Below are 15,784 nucleotides of genomic sequence, written 5' to 3' on the forward strand. Positions count from 1 at the left end.
GCCACATACTGGCCACAGCCTGTGAGAGAAAACAAAGCGCAGGGGCAGGATTCTTGGTCAGACCTTCTGGGACAGACACAATAGCTTGCAAGGCGGCTGCCCAAACCCCTGGTCAGGAGGAAGAGGGATGTGGGTCCCTGCCCAGACAGAGGTGACAGCAACAGGAGAGTAGCTGAGAACTTTTGGTGTTAGCCCCGGATGTGAAGGCAGCTTCTCCTCTTGTCCTGGGATGTAGGAGCTTGCAAAAGTTGACAGCTTCCTTGTCAAGAGCCGAACTGAACCGCTTTCAGGTTTTCAACGTTGCCTTAGTCAAGAGGGTTCTAGAATAGGTGACCACCCTGCAGAACTTCATCCATGTACATCTCCCAGCTGCTGTCGCACTAGGCACAGTGAGCGACCTGGCAGTCACATGACCCAACAACAGTGGCAAAAAGTATGGAGAAGTCAGCTTCAGCCTCTCTGTTTGGAGAGACTGCAGGACCCTAGGCTTTCTGGGTCCTCGGCTCAATAACCAGCTCTCCTGGTCTGTCCAGGTTCCCATCCAGTCTCTTCTCAGGCATCTGGGAAGCCAGGCAGCCCTGGAGCCAGGAAGGCAGCTAGGGAATCATTTTGGTTCTCCCCAAATGGAATTTTTCTGGAAGTCCTTTCCCATAAAATACTTTGAATTTTTGTCCCAATTTGGGGCAGAACATTTTCAAAAATGCAAATTTTTTTTGTGGGAAGGGATTTCCATTTTCAGGCAACTTCTCATCCAGGTCCAGGTGGCCTGTGGGGAGGGAGGAAAGAGAAGCAGGAAAAGGAAGGGTGCTGCTGCCAAAACCAAAGAGTGTGCGGCCCAGCTCCCTCCGCGCAGGGCAGAGCTGCTGGGAGAAGGAGTTTGCTGTGGCACAGAGGGAGCAGACTGGGTCCATGTGTGATGCAGTTTTGGGGCTTACCCTGTGGGACGACTGGGAGCAGAAGAATCTCTGTCAAAGCTTCAGAGCTCCAAGGAGCCATGGCTGGGCAGGCAGAGCAGAGCAGCACTTGACAGGTGGGAACCAAGAACACAGGCCCCTTTGTGCTGGAGTTAGGGAGGGTGGAAATGGATCTGCTGGGACCCTATACACACCATTAACCCCACTTCAAATATCCCTGCTCCCGTTTCCTGGCCTCTCTCTCCCTCCCCCCAAACCTTCCTACATTTGTTGTCATTAAGCCAGGATACTCCACAAACTACATCTTTGTCTAGAAATGATTACGGCTGGGTGAGTGGGGCACATGCTCAACACAAATCCTTAAAAGCAAGGAAATGACAACTCCCAGGACACCGGTAACTGTATCCCAGTGTCCACTCAGCACATATCCACTGACTGCAACACACCACATCATCACAGGGAACTGCCTGCTATCTGAATGTCAAATAGTATCCAACCTTCTACTGCTGTATGGTTAATAGCTGTGTGACCCACTAGAAACTCCCTCTCTACAGGCTGGTCCATGCATAGGATAAATAGTTACTACGCCATCTCAGGTGGTAGCAGTCTGTTCTGTGTACTTGAAAGTCTCTGATCCAAACCTGGCTGCTGCCCTGTGCAAGGGTCCTTTGGCTACCATTGGACTAAGGTCTTGGTTTTTTCTAGTTTTCTTCTTAAACAACTAGTTTATTTAATTCACCCAGGGAAGAAACAGCCTTAAAAACAGACGTTTAGTTAAAAATCATTAATCTGCTCAGTCACGGTGCTGTGTAAAGCAAGACCCAGGTGTTCCACATTCCAGTCACTGTCACACATTTCTATTGTGTCTGTCACTCACGGGCAGGTTGGGGGCTGAGAGGTTTGGGGATTCCAGTTGTGCTAGAGAGAGGCTGTAATGGGGAAAAGGTGCTGTATCCTCAACACTGTGGGGGGTTGGTTGGTTATGAGAACGATCAGGTAGTTTGTCTTCTGGGATTAAGGGTGTCTATTCTTACAAGGGACGGGTAATGGATGCTCATGGCCCTGGGGAACACTTGGGGGCTGGAGAGCTTATTCTGGCTCCATCTGCTTAAACCAGAAGGGATCCAGAGCACTAGCAATGAAAATGTTTGAACTATTTTCCAGCCACGACCTTCCCCCTCCCAACCCACTAAAAGTGACCCCACAACCTACCCCCTCCCTTCACTTCAACTGACCAGTCACTTGTGGAGTGCTGCGTAACCGACATAATGGGCCAGACTGTGCTCTCAGCTGCTCTGTATTTGCAAGTCTGCCTTTATTGACTGCAAGGGATGCTCCAGAGTTACACCAACATGAACGAGAGCTAAACCCTGCCTGACAGGCGTGCATGGAAGAAATCCACACTAACGGCCTTCTGTGTTTTTATTCCCCCTGGCCTCTTCCCACAGCGCTGTCGTCTCTCCCTGCACTCCCACAATAACAAATCTTTCTAGACTCACACAGACATCTGTGAGGGGAACACAGTGCATGGGTCAGAAATGAATCGTTTTCCATTCTCCCTTCATTTCATGCAGGTTGGAGGGGTGCAGACTCTCAGCTGTATGTTGTGGGTTCCTCTCCTCTGCTCTCAGCACCAGCCAGGCCCTGACAGAGCTGAACCTTTGGGGGGCGAAGCTGGGAGATTCAGGCGTGCAGGTGTTGTGTGAGGGACTGAGACATCCCAACTGCAAACTGCAGAAAATACTGTAAGTATCGGCTGGTCTCCTCCCGTTTGTGCCTGCTAGCATGGTCGCTCTGGCTGCTGGGTTACCGAACTGTAATGCTTGTGCTCCCACCAGCCCCAGGCCCTGCACCTTCCACTTCATAGAAATATACGGCTGAAAGGGACCTCGAGAGGTCATCGAGTTCATCCCACAGTGCAGAGGCAGAATTAAGTAAACGTACTCCATCCCTGACAGGTGTTTGTCTCACCTGTTCTTAAAAACCTCCAAGGACAGGGATTCCACAGTCTCCCTAGGTAACTTGTTCCAGGACTTTACTCTCCTTATAGTTTGAAAGTGTTTCCTAATATCCAACCTAAATCCCCCTTGCTGCTGATTCAGCTGATTACTTCTTGTCCTACCCTTGGTGGACATGGAGAACAATGGATCACCGTTCTCTTTATAACAACTTTTCACATAGTTGAAGACTGTTATCATGTTGCCCCTCAGCCTTGTCTTTTGTAGACTTTTGTTGCCCAAGTCTTTCACCCTTTTCTTGTGGAGCTTGTTTTCTAAACCTCTTTTCACTTTTGTTGCTCTCATCTGGACTCTCTAATTCGTCAACATCTTTCTTGAACTGTGATGCCCCAAACTGGACACAGTTCTCCAGCTGAGGCCTCACTGGCGATGGGTAGAGTGGGACAATCACCTCCCATGCCCTACTTACGACTCTCCTGCTAATACACCCTACAGTGATATTAGCTTTTTTTCAAAAATACATCACACTGTTTACTCATATTCCCCAGATCCTGTTCTGCAGTACTGCCGCCTAGCCAGTTATTCCCCATTTTGAAGTTGTGAATTTGATATTTTTCCTTGCTAACTGCAGAACATTGCATGTCTCTATCTAATATTATCAATTTCAGACCTATTTTCCAATTAATCAAGATCATTTTGAATTCTAATTCTGTCTTCTAAAATTGTTTGTAACCTCTCCCAGCTTGGTGCCATCTGCAGATGTTATAAGTGTACTTGCTACTCCATCATTCAAGCTGTTAATGAAAATATTGAGCAGTACTGGACCCAGGACAGACCCTTGCAAGACCCACGTGAAATAACCTCCCAGGTGTATTTTCATGCCAAATTGCAGCGCCAGCATAGCTCTGAAGACTCAGCTGCAACAGCAAATTTTCTATTGAGAGTCGGGAAGAGGCAGAGTGAGCAGCAGGTGTATGGGGTGGTACCATGGTCCTAGCACTGTACGGCAGCAAGACTCTGGTAATCAGGAAGGATATTTCAGCAGAAGCAAATCTCAATCAGCAAAGCAAAACAACTTAAACACATCAAATCATAAACCACCCCAGCCTGAGGCTCGCTCAGCCTGGATTTGCAGCCATCTCAACCCACAGCCATTCTGCACCCACTGGCTCCCCAACAGCTGTTTTTATAGCCCTTTCCCTGAGCACCTGTGCAAGGACAGATTGAAGGAAGCCAGAATTAACCCCTTACTCGCTGAGGACCTGGGATGTCCCTAGCCCCTAAGAATTTGGCTAGTGGCACATGTGGCAGGAGCCATCCTTCCCTCCCTCCAGAATGGAAATGAAACCCTCTCCAGACAGACACCGATACCAGTGAGGGAACCACAGCCAACAGGGAGGAAACAAGTGATCACTTCCCTCTCAGTGTATTTGTCTCTTGTAGGTTGGGGAGTTGCAGCCTCACAGCTGCTTGCTGTGGGGATCTCTCCACTATTCTCAGCACCAGCCAGAGCCTGACAGAGCTGGAACTGGCGGATAACAAACTGGGGGATTCAGGCGTGCGGCTGCTGTGTGAGGGACTGAAACACCCAGACTGCAAACTGCAGAAACTAGTGTAAGTAACAGCTGGTTTCCTGCAGTCTGTGCTTATTAACAGTGACCTGAGCTTTGTCTACTGGAACATCCGTACTCCTGGCAGCTGTGGGAAACTGTTTTCCATCCTGTGAAAACTCAGTATTTCCCCCCATTCTGCATTGTGATGAAACAAACACCTTCTTAGAGAGAGAAGCTAAACTAGCCAATAGCCCACTGGTTAGGGCACTCACCTGAGGTGTGGGGAGCACAGGTTAAAGTCACTGCTCTGCCTGATTTGGGAGGAGACGAAGCTGGGCCTCACACAGACCAGGTGAATGCCCCAACCACAGGGCTACTGGCTATTCTAGGCTTGCTCTCTCTGTAGTTTTGCCCTGACAGTCCAGCCTGGCTAGGAAAGACCTTCCTGACAGAACTTCCATCAACACCGAGACATTCCCACAAAAAGTGTGTGACTAATCTGCATTTTCTGATGGAAAAACTATTTCACTGAAAAAATCCCAACTGGTTCATCTAATGACCACCCAAAAACACCTACTCTCCTCCTGCGTACAGCTGAGAGACCCCATCACACTGTAGATTTGTCATATTTTACTAGACAGAAGTTGGGTCACACAGAGCCTCTTCACGCCCCATAGAGATTTTCTGTAGATCCTCTGTTTATTTTACTCACTAAGGTTTGGTCCATACTAGAAAGTTAGGTTGACCCAGGTATGTCGCTCAGGGGTGTGAAAAATTCACACACACCCCCGAGAGACTTAGTTAAGCTGACCTAAGCCCCAGTGTAGACAGTGCTAGGTCACTTACTGCGCGTGGAATCCTGCTGGGAGCACATGGCTCCAGGATCTTCTCTGGTTGCCTATTGGTCTCTGGGTGGAGTTTAAGAGGCTAGTTCTGAGCTATAAAGCCTAAATGGCCTGGAACCAGCCTATCTGAGGAATTGTGTCTGGCACTGGGCCACATTGTCCCAACTGCAGTCAGCACAGGCACCTGAGCTGATCCTTTGTTATAAAAGAGAAGGGATGGTTGGCCTCTGTGAAGGCTCTGGGACTTGCCCTTCCCCCCCCTACCCCCCCGTCCAAAATACTCCACATTTAGGAACCTTCTGGGCATGCTGCAAAGAGCCTCTGTTTGATGGGGTTTTAGAGAGGGTTGAGGGGTTGGAAGGTGCTTTCTGTAGTTGGATGGATGAGCTCCTATTAGAATAATTAATTTAGTGCTACTCGGGTTTTGGCTGTAGTACTAATTGTGTGCTAGAGGTCTAGAGCAGGGGTGAACAAACTTTTTGGCCCAAGGGCCACATCTGGGAATATAAATTGTATGGCAGCTGTGAATGTTCACAAAATTGGGTTTGGGGTGTAGGAGGGGGTAAGGGCTCTGATTGAGGGTGTGGGCTCTGGGGTGGGGCCAGAAATGAGGAGTTCAGGGTGCAGGAGGGGGCTCCAGGTGGGGAGTGGGGTGCAGCCTCCAGCTGAGGGTGCGGGCTCTGGGGTGGGGCTGGGGATGCAGAGTTTGGGGTATAGGAGGGTGCTCCAGCTTGGGATCGAGGGGTTTGGAGGGCAGGAGGGGGATCAGGGCTGGGGCAGGGGGCTTGAGTGCGGGAAGGGGTGCAGGCTCTGGCTGGGCGTGGGGCCGGGGATGAGGGGTTTAGGGTGCAGGCGGGTGCTCTGGGCTGGGATCAAGGGTTTTAGAGAGCAGAAGGAGGATCAGGGCTGGGGCAGAGGGTTGGGGCATGGGGAGAGGCTCAGGGGTGCAGGCTCCGGGCGGCGCTTACCTCAAATGGCTCCTGGAAACAGTAGCATGTCCCTCCTCCGGCTCCTACACAGGCAGGTACTTCCCCTGCAGCTCCCATTGGAGCATCAGAGGGGGCCATTGGAGTGCGCAGCAGCTGGAGTGGGGCCATGCCACGGCTTCCAGGAGCCGCATAGAGTGGCCCCTGAATCTGCTCCCTGGCTGGAGTGCCAGAGCACCGGAGCAGGACAAGCCCCAGACCCCACTCCCCAGTGAGACCTCAAGGGCCGGCTTAAAATGTCCCATGGGCCGTAGTTTGCCCACCCCTGTCTAGAGCCTTATATAGGGGAGAGGGATAGCTCAGTAGTTTGAGCCTTGGCCTGCTAAACCCAGGGTTGTGAATTTAATCCTTGAGGGGACCAGTTAGAGGTCTGGGGCAAAAATCTGCCTAGGGCCTGGTCCTTGTCCTGGTCCTGTTTTGAGCAGGGGGTTGGACTAGATGACTGCCTGAGGTCCCTTCTAACCCTGATATTCTGTAGGGGTATTTCTGTAATTGCTTCTAAAAGTGATTTCTGTATTGCTTCTAAATTAAGAATTAACTTTAGAGTTACACACAGGTATCAAGGAGGGGAAATGCAGAGGATGGGGCATAAACAAGTCATCATTTTGCTCTCTGTATATCTTCATATCCTACAGACTGGGGTATTGTGATCTCACAGTTGCTTGTTGTGGGGATCTGTCCTCTGTTCTCAGCACCAGCCAGACCCTGACAGAGCTCGGCGTAAGGTGGAACAACCTAGGAGATTCAGGAGTGCAGCTGCTGTGTGAAGGATTAAAACATCCAAACTGCAAATTACAGATTCTGCAGTAAGTACCAGCTGGTTCCCTTTAGTCTGTGCTTGTTGACATGGTGGTGTTGTGAGTTACACTCTATTTATCAAAAACAACAAGGAGTCCGGTGGTACCTTAAAAACTAACAGATTTGTTTGGGCATAAGCTTTTGTGGGTCAAAAACCCACTTCTTCAGATGCATGGAGTGAGAATTACAGATGCAGGGATTATTACACTGACACATGAAGAGAAGGGAGTTACCTCACAAGCAGAGAACCAGTGTTGAGAGGCCCAATTTGATCAGGGTGGATGTAGTCCACTCCCAATAACTAATGAGGAGGTGTCAACTCCAGGAGAGGAAAAGTTGCTTCTGTAGTGAGCCAGCCACTCCCAGTCCCTATTCAAGCACAAATTAATGGTGCTAAATTGCAAATAAATTTTAGTTCTGCAGTTTCCTCTAAGTTATACCAGAGGCTGTTTTGGCCCCCACCTGGCCCAGGATCAGTGCAGTAGGAAGGTGGGTTACAGCCAATATCTTCTCCTTGAAGTCTCTCAGCAGTGCCAGATGTGAACTTGGTGCTGCCAAGGGCAGAATCCAGTGGTTTTAGCAAACCACAAATGCAGCATATTTTGGAGTTAGGAAAACAATGACTTTACTCACTAAGGCAGTAACAACCCCACATGTGTGCACACTGCCCTGAACTGGAGCTGTTACTCCTGCTCTCCCAAAAGGGCTGGAAAGAAAAGGAAATTGAACATGGCTCTGTTCTCCCAAACTGGCTGTAAACAGTAATGTGAATAAATAACATCAACATTAATGTGTTTCCCACAAAGTGGCTGGGACTCCCCCCGATCATCACCTGTCATTTCACAGAATATCAGGGATGGAAGGGAACTCAGGAGGTCATCTAGTCCAACCCTATGCTCAAAGCAGGACCAACCCCAACTAAATCATCCCAGCCAGGAGGGATAGCTCAGTGGTTTTAGCATGGGCCTGCTAAACCCACGGTTGTGAGTTCAATACTTGAGGAGGCCACTTAAGGATCTGGGACAAAAATCAGTACTTAGTCCTGCTAGTGAAGGTAGGGGGCTGGACTCAATGACCTTTCAAGGTCCCTTGCAGTTCTAGAAGATAGGTTTATGTCTCTTATTATTATTCCTTATTACTATTGTCAAGCCCAAAGGCAGCTCTAGCTTTTTTGCCAACCCAAGCACGACAAGCAGGCAGCCTTCGGCGGCATGCCTGTGGGAGGTCCGCCAGTCCTGCAGCTTCGGCGTACACGCCGCCGAATTGCCGCCAAATCCGTGGAACCGGCGGACCTCCTGCAGGCTTGCCACCGAAGGCTGCCTGACTGCTGCCCTCGCAGGGACCAGCAGGCTGCCCCCCGCAGCTTGCCACCCCAGGCACGCACTTGGAGTGCTGGTGCCTGGAGCCGCCACTGGTCAAGTTGGGCCTTAAAGACCTCTAAGGATGGAGATGCCATCACCTCCCTAGGTAACCCATTCCAGTGCTTCACCACCCTACTAGTGAAATAGTTTTTCCTAATATACAACCTAAACCTCCCTCACTGCAACTTGAGACCATTGCTCCTTGTTCTGTCATCTGCCACCACTGAGAACAGCTGAGCTCCATTCTCTTTGGAACCCCCGTTCAGGTAGTTGAAGGCTGCTATCAAATCCCCCCCTCACTCTTCTCTTCTGCAGACTAAATAAGCTCAGGTCCCTCAGTTTCTCCTCATAAATCATGTGCTCCAGCCCCCTAATCATTTTCATTGCCCTCCACTGGACTCTCTCCAATTTGTCCACATCCTTTCTGTAGTGCGGGGCCCAAAACTGGCTGCAATACTCCAGAAGTGGCCTCATCAATGCCAAATAGAGGGGAATAATCACTTCCCTCAATCTGCTGGCAATGCTCCTACTAATTTAGCCCAATATGCTGTTAGCCTTCTTGGCAACAAGGGCACACTGCTGACTCATATCCAGCTTCTCATCCACTGTAATCCCTAGGTCCTTTTCTGCAAAACTGCTGCTTAGCTAGTCGGTTCCCAGCCTGTAGCAGTGCATGGCCAAATCAGCAGTATCACCCCAGCTACTGATAACACAGCCCAGCCAGAAAGTGTATCACTGAGAACCGGCTGTGGGCTGGCACCCGGTGCCATTTCTGACCCATCTTTCTCATGGCAGACAATTTAGGGCTTGTCTGCGACCCCACTGGCCAGAGCTCAGTCCTGTCGTCTCTAGTCTCCTCGGGGTCCCTGTGTATTGTCCTCCTGTCACCCAGCCTTAGCAATTGCCTCTCACCTCCTGCTTGCAGGCTGCTCCACCCCACATGTCCTGGGGCTGCTGCTCCCAGCCCACCAGCCACAGCCTGCTTCTTTGATCAGCTCTCACCTTCCCACCTGCCTCCTTGCCCTGGCTGTCAGGGTACCACTGCCAGGCTTTCTGTCCTTGCTACCTGCAGCCTGCTGCTCACCCCCACACACACTGGCCCTCTCGCTCTCCCAGCCTGATCCCTTCTGTCCACAGGATGTCACTTCTCTTTCCTCGTCATTCTGCTTAACACAGCGCCCCCTACTGGTGAGATGCTAATCTAGGTCCTTCCTCCACCAGACTAAGCTAGGGCTTAGTCCTTTCTCTTCTTACCACTCTAGAGGGGGCGGTATCCAGTAGAGAACCAGCAGGTCATTACAGGATATTGTTAGGTACACCCCACCTACTAGAAATAGCCCCTCAATCTACCTGTCCATTCAACTCATCTGAACAATCACATATAGAACACATAGTAACTGACACAACACCTGCTCATGGTGAAGTATTCCCTCCGGGGCTTGTAGAGTTTAAGACGAGAGGGTGTGTTTCTATGGGGGCACCACAGTTCTTGGCCCTATGCTTTGTAACATTTTTATCAATGACCTGGCAGACAACATAGTATCACTGATAAAGTTTACGGATGACACAAAAATTGCAAAATGGGAAATAATGTAGAGATGTAGAGCACAAATTTCTGCTACAGAGCAATCTGTATTGTTTGGGAAATTGGGCAAGCAGAACAATATGTGCATTTTAGTACAGACAAATATAAACTTGTACCTCTAGGAGCAAAGAATGTAGGCCACACTTACAGGGTGGGAACCCTGTCCTGGGAAGCAGTGACTCTGAAAAGACTTGAGAGTGCGGTGGATAATCAGCTAAGCATGAGCTCCCAGTGCGATGCTGTGGCCAAAAGGGCTAATGGATGTATAAAGAGAAGAATCTTGAGTAGGAGTCAAGGTTATTTTACCTTTGTATTTAGCACTGGTGTGACAGCTGCTGGAATATTGTGTCTAGTTCTGGTGCCCACAGTCCAGGAAGGATGGTGATAAATTGGAGAAGGTCCTGAGAAGAGCCATGAGAATAATGCAAGGATGGGAAAACCTGCCTTATAGTGACAGACTTGATCTACTTAGCTTAAGAAAGAGAAGGCTAAGGGTGACATGATCACAGTGTACAAGTACCTACGTGGGGAACAAATATTCGATAACAGGCTCTTCAGTCTAGCAGAGGAAAGTATAACAGGATCCAATGGCTGGAAGTTGAAGCTAGACAAATTCAGACTGGAAATAAGGTTCCGTGAGGGCAGCTAACCACTGGGACAATTTACCAAGGGTTGTGGTGGATTCTCTGTCACTGGCAATTTTAAAATCAAGATGGAATATTTTTGTCAACAAGCTCTGCTCTAGTTCAAACAGGAATTGTTTGGGGGACGTCCTGTACTACAGGTCAGACCAGATGATCACAGTGGGCCCTTCTGGCCTTGGAATTTATAACTAATCCCAAAGGCTCCTCTCAGAGCACTGTGGTTTACTGTGCATGCCTAGAATGAAGACTGCTGATGCCAGCGAATGGGGCAAAAATAAGCAGTCATAAATCTTTGTTTCAGAGTAGCAGCCGTGTTAGTCTGTATCCGCAAAAAAAACAGGAGTACTTGTGGCACCTTAAAGACTAACAAATTTATTTAAGCATGAGCTTTCGTGAGCTACAGCTCACTTCTTCGGATGCATCCAAAGAAGTGAGCTGTAGCTCACGAAAACTCATGCTTAAATAAATTTGTTAGTCTTTAAGGTGTCTAAGTACTCCTGTTTTGCATAAATCTTTGTATCTCTCTGGCTCCTGCAGACTGAGTGGTTGCTATTTCACAGCTGCTTGTTGTGGGGATCTCGCCTCTGTGCTCAGCACCAACCAGACACTGACAGAGCTGATCCTGGGAGAGAAAACAATGGACAACTCAGGTGTGAAACAGTTGTGTGAAGGACTTAAACACCCAAACTGCAAACTTCAGAAACTGGGGTAAGTTACCAGTGGGCTCCTTTCACGGTGTTCCTTTCACATGGGGCCAGGCTTTCTAAAGTGCTCAGCATGCAGTAGCTTGTGACTTCTATGGTCAGATTTTCAGAAAAGCCAGCAGCACCCTGGGTAAATGGGACTTCAGTCCCCTTGAACATCCAGCCCCAGTTGTGGGTGCTAAGTTCTTTGGAAAAGCTGGCACATAGTGATGTGATTTAAGCTCTTTCTCCTGAGGTCACAGTGTTATTGTCTGTGCACCCAAGAACCAGCACCTAGTCTCCTCCCGCAGAGAAAGGGACAGAGATACACTGCTGTGATACCAGTAGAGCTGGGTGACATTTTTTGCTCAAATAGTAAATGTGCAGAAAAATGCAGTTTCAGGATGAAAATATTTGCAAATGGAGGTTGCATTTGGTGAATAATTTTGGCAGAATAAAAAGCTGACTTTTTTTAAACAAAAGATTTGTCTTGTCACTTTGAAACAATGTTTTGTTTAGAATGTTTTGTGTAGCTAATTTGATTAATTGGTTTTTGAGGGTGAAAAACACTTCAAAAGAAACTAAAGAAAAACTCAAAGACCCAACATTTTTTTCAGATCAAATAAATTTTCATTTGGCACCAAGAAAAATGTTGTTTGATTTCTTTCAACAACAACAAAACCCTGAAAAATTTAGATTTTGGTTCAAAATGAACCTTTTCTTTTTTTTTTCTTCAGCCACCAACCTGAAAAATTTATTATTCATGCAGTTTGACTAGCTTAAACATGGGATAATAAAGTGGCTGTTTGAGCACTCCAAAGGCAGTGTAGTTTTATGTTAGAATCTCAGTTATCTTACTCAGTAAGCAGGACTGAGAATACAAGTCTGGGGTGCTTCACAATTGAATTAAAATAGCCCTGCATTCAAATAATAATTTACCACCATTTCAACAAATAATTCTGGGACAAAGCCAAACAGATAGACAAAGGAAAAGAGGGGAAGGATACAAAGTTGACACCTAATTGTTTCTGCTTAATTTCTTTTTCTGTCTATGATGGCAACCCAGTTCCTTCACTCCTCTCTTCATCTTGGTTGTCTCTAGTCAGCAGCTCATACAGATATCGGTAGGATTGGAAGGTCCCGCTGGCTCCTTAGGCAACTGACATCTGCCTTTTCCTCCAGAACAATGTCAGGCAGTTTTAAACTGTTTTTAAGATCTTCTTAGTGCATAAAAGCTACTAGGGTTTCAGCTTAAGCAGCATTTAAATCCAGCACAGCCAGCCAGGTGGGAGGTTTAAATCCACAGCTACAAGAGAATGTTTTGAAATTTCCATATCAATGGCCTGAAGGGGAAAAGGCAAATCTATAAAAGAGAGAGAGCTAAAAGGACCAGAAATAAAGGAAGATAAAAGACCGATGGGAATTAAAAAATGGAAGTAAGTTCTGTGGAGCATTGAGATAGCAAATACATTTAAACAACATCCAGATTTCTATACAGTCCTAGACATCCCCCACACAGCCTTTGGTTCTGGGATGTTACAACCAAAACACATGATGGCAGCTTTCAAAAGGATTTAGATTTAGAACAATAACTTTATAGATTAATAACAATTCAGAAACAAATAAGTTCGCTGAAGTCTGTTTTCTTGCTTGCTATAAATGTCACATGCTGGCATCTCCCTCCCTCTAAGTGGGCCGAGAGTTACGCACGTCACTCAATAGCAGACTCTTCAGCAGGCAAGGACGGGCCTCGTCAGACTCCAAAGGGAATCCTGTGCAGATGGTGACTACCGGGGTGGACCAAAAATGTGTGGGATGGGGAAAGAAGATGGGCCCAGATAGTTATGTCTGAACATTCATTGCAATAGTCTTTTGTGTCCATTCCAGAGATGATTTCACTGAAACCAATGGTGTGCGGCTAACTCTGCTTCAAAGGGACTGTGTTCTCAGGCTTTATGTCTAACACTTTTTCTTGACTTGTCTTCCCCCACAGCTTGAGCAGTGTCAATATAAATGAAGAGACACAGAGAGAGCTAGATGCTGTGAAAATGAGGAAACCTGATATGGTCATACATGTATGGAAGAATTGGTGAGCAGGAGCCATTGCACCGACACCGCTCTGGCCTGGCTGTCGGCCTGCTAGCTGGGACAGCAGCTAGGGACAGGACCTGCCTCTTTTAAGGCATCTCTGGTATCACCAAGGACTCCAGATGTATATTCTCCTGCTGGTGCTAAGAGTGAGAACCTCACACTATGGGGAAAATATGCTCCCATTTTGTGAGCTTGTTGAATTTACACATTCAGCCTCCACAGGCGCAGGGCTGGAAGGGCTGATCTCCACTGGTGGTGGGCGGGGGGGGGAATCAATCTAAGATTCGCAACTTCAGCTATGTGAATAGCGTAGCTGAAGTCGAAGTATCTTAGATCAAGTTACCTACCGTCCTCACGGCGCGGGATCGACGTCCACAGCTCCCCCGTCGACTCCGCTACCGCCATTCACATTGGTGGAGTTCTGGAGTTGACAGGAGCGGGTTCGGGGATCGATATATCACGTCTAGATGAGACACGATATATCAATCCCCGAGAAATCGATTGCTACCCGCCGATATGGCTGGTAGTGAAGATGTACCCAAAGAGACTGTCAGGGCTGTGAGAACCAAAGGCTTATTATGTGGAGCTGGTTGGGCTTTTAGGTTCACCCATTGAGATCTGCTCACATCCTCAAGGTTGTAGGCCCCTGTTGCTTATTGAAAGAAATGTTGTTTGGTATCAGTTTTATAAATTGTATTAAAACTATTACACCAACAAACTGTATCACCAAAGTGAAGCTACTAATCATACTACGAAACTAAATGAAGCACAGAGCAATGCAACTACCCAAACAAAATCAAACCCTGATTAAAATAGTCTCAATGTTGAATCAAAATAATGTCACCAAATTAGTTACCTCATCAGATTAATAAGAACTTATTATTTGTTTTATAAATCCTAAAAGGATCTAAGAAGGTGACTGTTTTACCCAATCAATCAAATCTATAACTTGGTGCTGGGTCACCATCTTAATACTGTAAGGAGTTTATTATTTAATGTCCGAACCACAAGCTCAGAACCAATTACAAAGCTTCCTCCTGGCATTTCAGTGTGTGCTGGTGAACACTTTCCTCTCCTCACCCAGAGCTATTACAGTGTAGGCTTTGAAAAAACACGCACTGCTAAGCAGAAGTTTGACGTCTCTTATTTAGCAATTTACAGCTGACAGCTTTGTTTCTCAGGCCTCAAACACACACAGACAGAACATACTTCAGCGAAAGTCTTTGAGATTGTTTTAGGGCTACTTCTATCCGGGGAACTTTCTTTAAGGCACCTTCCCGGTGTGGATTCTACTGTTACTCGTACGCACATGCTGCGGGTATGTACATGCACATGCTGCGGGTATGTACAAACCCAGGCTCTCACACCATCAGATTAGAGAATAGACAGGGCTGCTGGAATCATATTGCATTTATTTATATTTGTAAGTATTGAGCAAGGACTTTTTTTGTTGTTTTAAAAGAGATGTTGATACATTTTTAGACATTACCCAAAACATTTTGTATTTAAGTGATGCTAAACTAAGAATTTGCATTTTAGTACATTTTATGGCTAAGACAGTTTTTTTTTAATTTGTTGTTTATATAGCAGTTTGGTGGTGGTATATTGCTTTTAGATTTTTTAGATTTATTTGTGCGAAGTTTATATTAGTATTTGCTTGCTTGTGAATGAGATTATTTTGCAGTTGTGATAAGGAACTTAATTTATTTTGAATTATTTTTAGGTTTATAGTATTTATAACTTTTGCTTTAAAACTATTTCTTTTTAATATGGTGTTTGCTATATTTTGTTTTGCTTGACTATTGGGATATTGATGCATTTGTATTTAGGCCATCACAATAGGAAGGGAGTAGGGTAAACATTTAGATTTTATTTTAGATACGCATAGTTGAGTTTAATTTATATAAATTTTTATTTTTATTAATAGTGGATGTATTGGAATATTTGGGGTTACAAATAATTTAGGGGTTTTTATTTTAATTGAGGTTTTTTTTTTTTTGACTCTATAGTTTTTGGTTTAGGTTTTGGTGCATGTGTTTGGGAACCATAGGTTTAATTTACTACTGGGTATTGCATAGTTCCCCATAATAACTGTTAGTATTGTTTTTGTTTTAATAGACTTATTTTATTTATATGGTAATAGCAAGTAGCTGGTAGTTTATATGGTGGTTTTTATAGGGATCTTTTATTTAAATTTTTATTTTTTAGTGGTTTTGTATTTTTGTGGTGTGATTTACTACCTTTTGGAGCACTTTTTTAATAGTGTGATTTATGCGCGCTGTATTTGGCCTGAGGACTAAGGCCAGTATGGTACATGGAGCTTTTGTTTAAATTTTAAGGCTTGTATTATTGTTGTAAATTTTTTT

The 15,784-nt window shown here is 46.4% G+C and overlaps 1 pseudogene; it reads left to right on the forward strand.

Moving 5' to 3' along the window:
- Positions 1–13,654, forward strand: part of LOC120392877 — a 64,030-nt pseudogene extending 50,376 nt beyond the window's left edge.
- The last annotated feature ends 2,130 nt before the right edge of the window (positions 13,655–15,784 follow it).

The sequence above is a fragment of the Mauremys reevesii genome, unplaced genomic scaffold (assembly GCF_016161935.1).
Source record: "Mauremys reevesii isolate NIE-2019 unplaced genomic scaffold, ASM1616193v1 Contig120, whole genome shotgun sequence".
NCBI lineage: Eukaryota > Metazoa > Chordata > Testudines > Geoemydidae > Mauremys > Mauremys reevesii.